A 6,233-nucleotide genomic window follows, 5' to 3' on the forward strand; every position below is an offset into this window, starting at 1 on the left:
CCTATCTTGCATTCAGTGATTCCTTCACATCTTTATGAATTGATCATATATATACATATTCAATATGTTTAATGCTTTATTTAGTTAGTTATGATTCTTTAATATTTTTAAATGTCACGAGCACATCATACAATGCATTTCATGGTGCGCCTAATTCTGTTCATTATGGGGGTTTTTTTCCCCTTAAATTGTGGTAAAATAGATATAACTTAAAATTTACCATTTTAAGTATACAGTTCAATGGCATTAACTACATTCATTTTGTTGTGCAAATATCACCAACCCATCCATCTCTGGAACTTTTTCCTCTTCCTGAATTAAAACTCCATACCCATCAAACACTAATTCCCTTAACATCATGTTTTCACGGTCCTTCAACTGGATACATTGACTTGTTCTATCATTGTAACTGCTATAATAGCGTTCCATTATAGGACTGTGCAACCTTTATTATCCCACCTCCTTTTTGATGGAAATTTAAATTATTTCCAACTTGCAGCTATTACAAATATCCTGATATATGACTCTTTCTTTGTACATACATCCCCCTAGGAGAGGAATTAATAAGAATCAGAGGATATATCCATCTTTACTAGAGAGCATTCAATCCATCCCCAAAATGGCTTTACTAATTTCTATTCCTGCCATTAGCATAAGACAACCCCAATTTCCCCACATTCCTGACAACGTTTGGTCTCACTGGACTTTTAATTTTTGCCAATCTGGTGGATATAAAATGGTGTCACATTTTCATTTGCATTCCTTTTTTTTTTTAAGTGAAACCAAGCTACGCATGCAGTTTTTTAAAAATATTTATTTTATTTTTTTGGCTGCGTCGTGTCTTAGTTTTGGCACTCAGGATTTTTCGTTGTGGCACGCAGTCTCTTTGTTGCAGAGCCTGGGCTTCTCTCTAGTTGTGGCGCACAGGTTTTCTCTCTCTAGTTGTGGCGCACGGGTTTCAGGGAGCGTGGGCCCTGTAGTTTGCGGCACGTGGGCTCTCTCTAGTCGAGGTGCCTGAGCTCAGTAGTTGTGGTGCGTGGGCTTAGTTGCCCCATAGCATGTGGGATCTTAGTTCCCCACAGGGATTGAACCCATGTCCCTTGAATTGGAAGGCGGATTCTTAACCACTGGACCACCAGGGAAGCCCTTCATCGGCATTCGCCTGATTTCTGGTTAGGTTGAACATCTTTTCACGTATTTATTAGCAACACAAATGTCCCCTTTTCTGAATTCCCTGTTCATATCTTTACCACTTTTTCTATTGGTTTGTTTTTTCTTGTTGATTCATAGGAGTTCTTTACATACGTTAGAAAGTGTTCCTTTGTTATTATGAGTTACAAATATCTACTCCCAGTCTGTGGCTTGCCTCTTGGTGTAAGTATCTTTTTTATTCCACATAAGTGTTAATTTCAATACAGCCAAATTTATCATTTTTTTTTCTTTTTACTTGATGCTTTTTGCAACTTATTTAAGAGCACCTTCTTGTTCTGAGGACATAAAGAGAAACTCTTATAATTTCTTTGATAAGTGTTGATTTTTTTGTGTGTGAGTATGTGTGGGAAAGCATTAATTTATTAAATCTATGCATTTTAACATGCATTTTAATGTGTATGAGGGTTGGGACCACAGTGTGGAAGCAGAGACATCAGTTTGGGGACTGTCTTAGTTTGGGATACTATAACAAAATACAATAGACTGGGTGACTTAAACTACAAATATCTATTTCTCTCAGTTCTGGATGCTGGGAAGTCCAAGATCACAGTACTGGCAGATTCAGCATCTGGGGAGAACCCTCTTCCTACTTGTAGATGGCCACCTTCTTGCTATATCTTCACATCACAGAGCGGGAAGGCTCTGGTCTCTTTCTCTTCTTATAAGGGGACTAATCCCATCATAGGGGCCCCACACACATGACCGAATCTAAACCTAATTACCTCCCAAAGTCCCCATCTCCTGATACCATCACATTGAGGGTTAGGGCTGCACCATATGAATTTTAGGGGGATACAAACATTCAGTCCATAGCAGAGGCCATTGCAAGTCATTCAGGCAACTGAAATATGAACTTAGGAAGAACCGGTGGAGGAAAATAATGAATGGATTTGGCAATATTCGGTAAAGAAGAATCAACAGGAAGCCAGACCCAGCAGAGGAAATCACCACCAACAAATTGTCAGGGTTGCACACCCATTTTAAATGAATCACAGAACCTCCAGGTAGAAAAGGATCTTAAGGCTCATCCACTACAACCACTCACGTGTTGTTTGGACCCGGTCACCAAGCATGGAAATGGAAACATGTCTGCTCACTCTCTTTGAAGAAAACAGTACCACCGCAGCCAGGTAGACTGGCTCAGCTCAGAGAAACTCAAGCCAAGGAGGGCCAAACCTGAACCACATCCAAAACCAGACATGGTCCCTGCATTCCAGATGTGGGCGCCCTGAGAAACTTAAACTAAAACCGATTTCTGCCTCTGCCGTTATTTATTTATTATTCCTCACTTGTATCCTGTATGTCTAGTTTCGTGTCTGGAGGCCCCGAGGCCGGGTCCACCTCTGAGCCGTGTCCAGCACAAGCCTCACACGTTGCAACACAGAGCGAGTGCCAGACAAGGACAGGAACCCTCGGGTAGGATGAACTCAATCTGTAATTCTCTTCCCAAGCAGCCTCACAGCAGAGGAGATAATTAAGGGAGATGGTGTATTGGGGAGCAAAGGGCGAAGTCAGCCATGGATTAAGTATGGGGAACAAAGAATGTGAATAAATAGCTGCTCCTCTGCTGGCAGAACAGTGAACTCTGGTCCACTTAGGGCTTGGTTCTGGAGCCAATTTTTGTTTAACCAATTGTGAGAGCCGGAAATAGACAGGAAGCCTGAATCTTATATCTGCACAGACATGTCATCTCTACCTGTGTTCTCTGCTTCTCCCCTTCCTCATTCTTCCTCTCTTTTCTCCTCCCCCACCAAATACTAGGGAGAATTGGGCTTCTAACACTCATCATTCATTACAATATGACTTAGACACTAGGGGGCAGGGGAGAGCCAATTACATGTAATTCAGAAAAGCGGGAAGAAATGCACCCGAACCAAGTAACCAAGACCCTTCATTTATTATATTGCAGAACCAAGCCCTGAAGGGCAGGAAGCTGGAAATGGCTGGGATAGGATCTCTGGCTAGAAGGCAAGAGCAGCTTTCCTTAATGGAAGAGGGAATGGAATGGTGGAGGGAAAAACTGGAAAATGAATCAGGTGTGGATGGCTCTCAAGGTCTCAGGACTTAGGGGGAGCGGGGCGGGGGGGGGCAGTAATCTATGAATTTTTGGAAATTATGTGCAAAACCTCACTCATTTTAATCAGTGGAGACAGGAAGAGAGAGGGAATGTGAAAATGCAGTTAAAGAAAATAAACTGGTTTTACTTCCCTCCGTATTATCGCTCATGTATCAGAGACAAAGGGAAAACTTAATTAATTTTGTGGCCTTTGCTACTCTCGGGGTGCAAACAATGAAATCTTCACTTTATAGCACCAAATTAATCACTTTTGTGCTTAAGAAAAATGGGATTCACCAGGGACAACACCGCAGCATAGTGGGATCTTGTGGAATGTGGCTAAATTTCGGGTGGTGCAGAGCCAGAATTTCGGAGAGCATCATATTGTTAATTGTATTTCAGTGGAGAGTACCCTCCTCGGCCGATCACACTCAGAGCCATGCATGCGAGGTGCTGCAGGAAGTGGGTCTCAGGGGGAGCCCCAGGCTTGGTGGGGAGAGGGGAGACCCTCCAGGGGGCCTGCAGGGGACTTCTTAACTATGGGGTCTACTCCAACGAGCTTCCTTCCTTTTGAAATAACCGATTCACTTCAAACACCATGACTCGAATTTCTTGTGACCTTTTTTTCTTGCCAAAAAAGCTATGGTTTTTACCAAAGATTGTAAAAGACCACTGAAGAAAATAAATGATTATTGTAATGACTGTAGCATTAATGAACTAATGGAATAATAATGCACTCCCTATATTTCCAATTGCTCCTCTCAATTCAGATTCTGTTCTCCCCCAGCACTTGCCACCATATTACTCAGTTTGGGGGGTCACAGACCCCTCCGGGGAGCTGATAAAAGCTAGGAACTCTCTTCCCAGAAATGCACAAGTAGGTACAATTTTGCATGTAATTTCAGAAGGTTCATAGATCTCCCCCTGCCCTTCCTCTCCAAAAAAAAAAAAATAAAGAAGAAAAAAGAAATCGCTGAGACCTTGACTTAGCACTTGGTATTACAGCAATTCTCTTTCATTGATTGGGATCTTGACCTGTTCACAGAGTCCCAACACTGAGCACAGCGCCTGCAAACTAATAGCTGCTCAAAGATAAGGCTTATTGTTCACCTGACTTTTCAGGCAAGAATGATGGAATGAGGGACTTCCCTGGTGTCCAGTGGCTAGGGCTCCACGCTCCCAATGCAGGGGGCTGGGTTTGATCCCTGGTCAGGGAACTAGATCCTGCATGCCACAACTAAAGATGCCACGCTGCAACTAAAAAGAAAAAAAGATCGTGCATGAGGTAATAAAGATCCCATATGCCACAACTAAAAAAAAAAGAGAGATCCTGCATGCAGCAACAAAGATCCTTCACAGCCAAATAAATGTTAAAAAAAAAAGAATGGTGAAATAAGAGGAATGACATTTAAAAACAGGGAGAAAGCGTGTTTATGTCACTCAAGAAAAAAAAAATTGATTGGCCTTTAAGCTGTTACCATTTTTACTGGGATTTGGATCACTGGAAAATTTCATAGTGTGAAAAAAGAGCCAGTTTCTCTTATATAGACAGGGATCTGCAGCCTTAGCCCTTGAGAGAGTTAGATTGATCTAGAAAGATGTGTAGTTACTAGGGACTTCCTTGGTAGGACACGGGTTAAGAACCCACCTCCCAATTCAGGGGTCCCAGGTTTGAGCCCTGGTCCGGGAAGATCCCACGTGCCGCGGAGCAACTAAGCCCGTGCGCCACAACTACTAAGCCTGCGCTCTAGAGCCCGTGCGCCACAACTACTGAGCCTGTGTGACACAACTACTGAAGCCCGCGCGCTTAGAGCCCATGCTCTGCAACAAAAGAAGCCACTGCAATGAGAAGCTCGCGCACGGCAACAAAGAGTAGCTCACGATCACCACAACTAGAGAAAGCCCACAAACTCGCGCACAAAAAAAAAAAGAATAAGCCTAGATAGAGGCCTAGGGGAAAACAGAGAATGCCCCCAAAAGATCAGGATGCAGCTAAAATCTGCCTTAGGGATCTTGTTCCGTTCTAGAACCTGCCCACCAGGACGATGCTGCCTGTGAGGGGGTCGACAGTGAGTGGTTCCAGGCACAGACGCTACTTTGCTTTCTCATGAGAGCTGCCAAGGCCCCATCTTTCCTTTCCAGCCTCTGAATTTATTACCTCCGGGACTCCTGCTTCTGGATCTGAATTTCTGCCCCCCTTCGCCCCCCACAGAAACCTACCTTTCATCGGGGTTCTGACACTCGCCCCCAGGCCTTAAGCCCTGCTAGCAGACAGTTCTAGGGCTGCAAAGCCAGGCCTGCAGGGGGTGATGGGCGGTGTGGAAGGAACACTCCTGTACCCTGCTGGGGAGCAACGGATGGCCTAGTGGATCCTAGTCTGGCCTGGGCTGAGAAGGAGGGAGAAGGGAGAGCAAGGTGTCCAGAAGGTGTCATCCTAATGGAACCGAACATTTGGAGTCCCTGCCTCGAGGTGGAGCGTAAGGGATAATATCTCAAGCATCTGTGTGACCTCAACCCTGGTCCAGCAGACTGTGACCCTTCTGGTCAGCCCTCATTTGTGTGAGAGGACAGTGCAGATGGACAACACCCCACTTGGGGGAGGGGGAAGGTAGCTGCAGGAGGGTAAACCATCCTGCGATTTGCGGGCGGAGCATGTCAAGTGCGTTCTCAGTCACTTGACAACTACTTAGTGAGTGCCTGCATCTTTGAGTGTGGACTTGGGAGACAGATGGCCCCGGTTCAAATCCAAGCCCTCCACTTTCTGCCACTGTGACTTTGGACAAGTTACTCACCGTCTCTGTGCCTCTATTTCCTCACCTGTAAATGGATAATAATGGTACCTACTTCATCCGGTTGTTATGAAGATTAAGTGAATTTGTCTATGCCGCGCTCTCAGAAGCCTGCCTGGCGTGCACACAGCAAGCGATTTGAAGTGTTAACTGTTGTCACTGTGTTGAACCCACAG

This window comes from Orcinus orca, chromosome 2 (genome assembly GCF_937001465.1).
Source record: "Orcinus orca chromosome 2, mOrcOrc1.1, whole genome shotgun sequence".
NCBI classification, from domain to species: Eukaryota; Metazoa; Chordata; class Mammalia; order Artiodactyla; family Delphinidae; genus Orcinus; species Orcinus orca.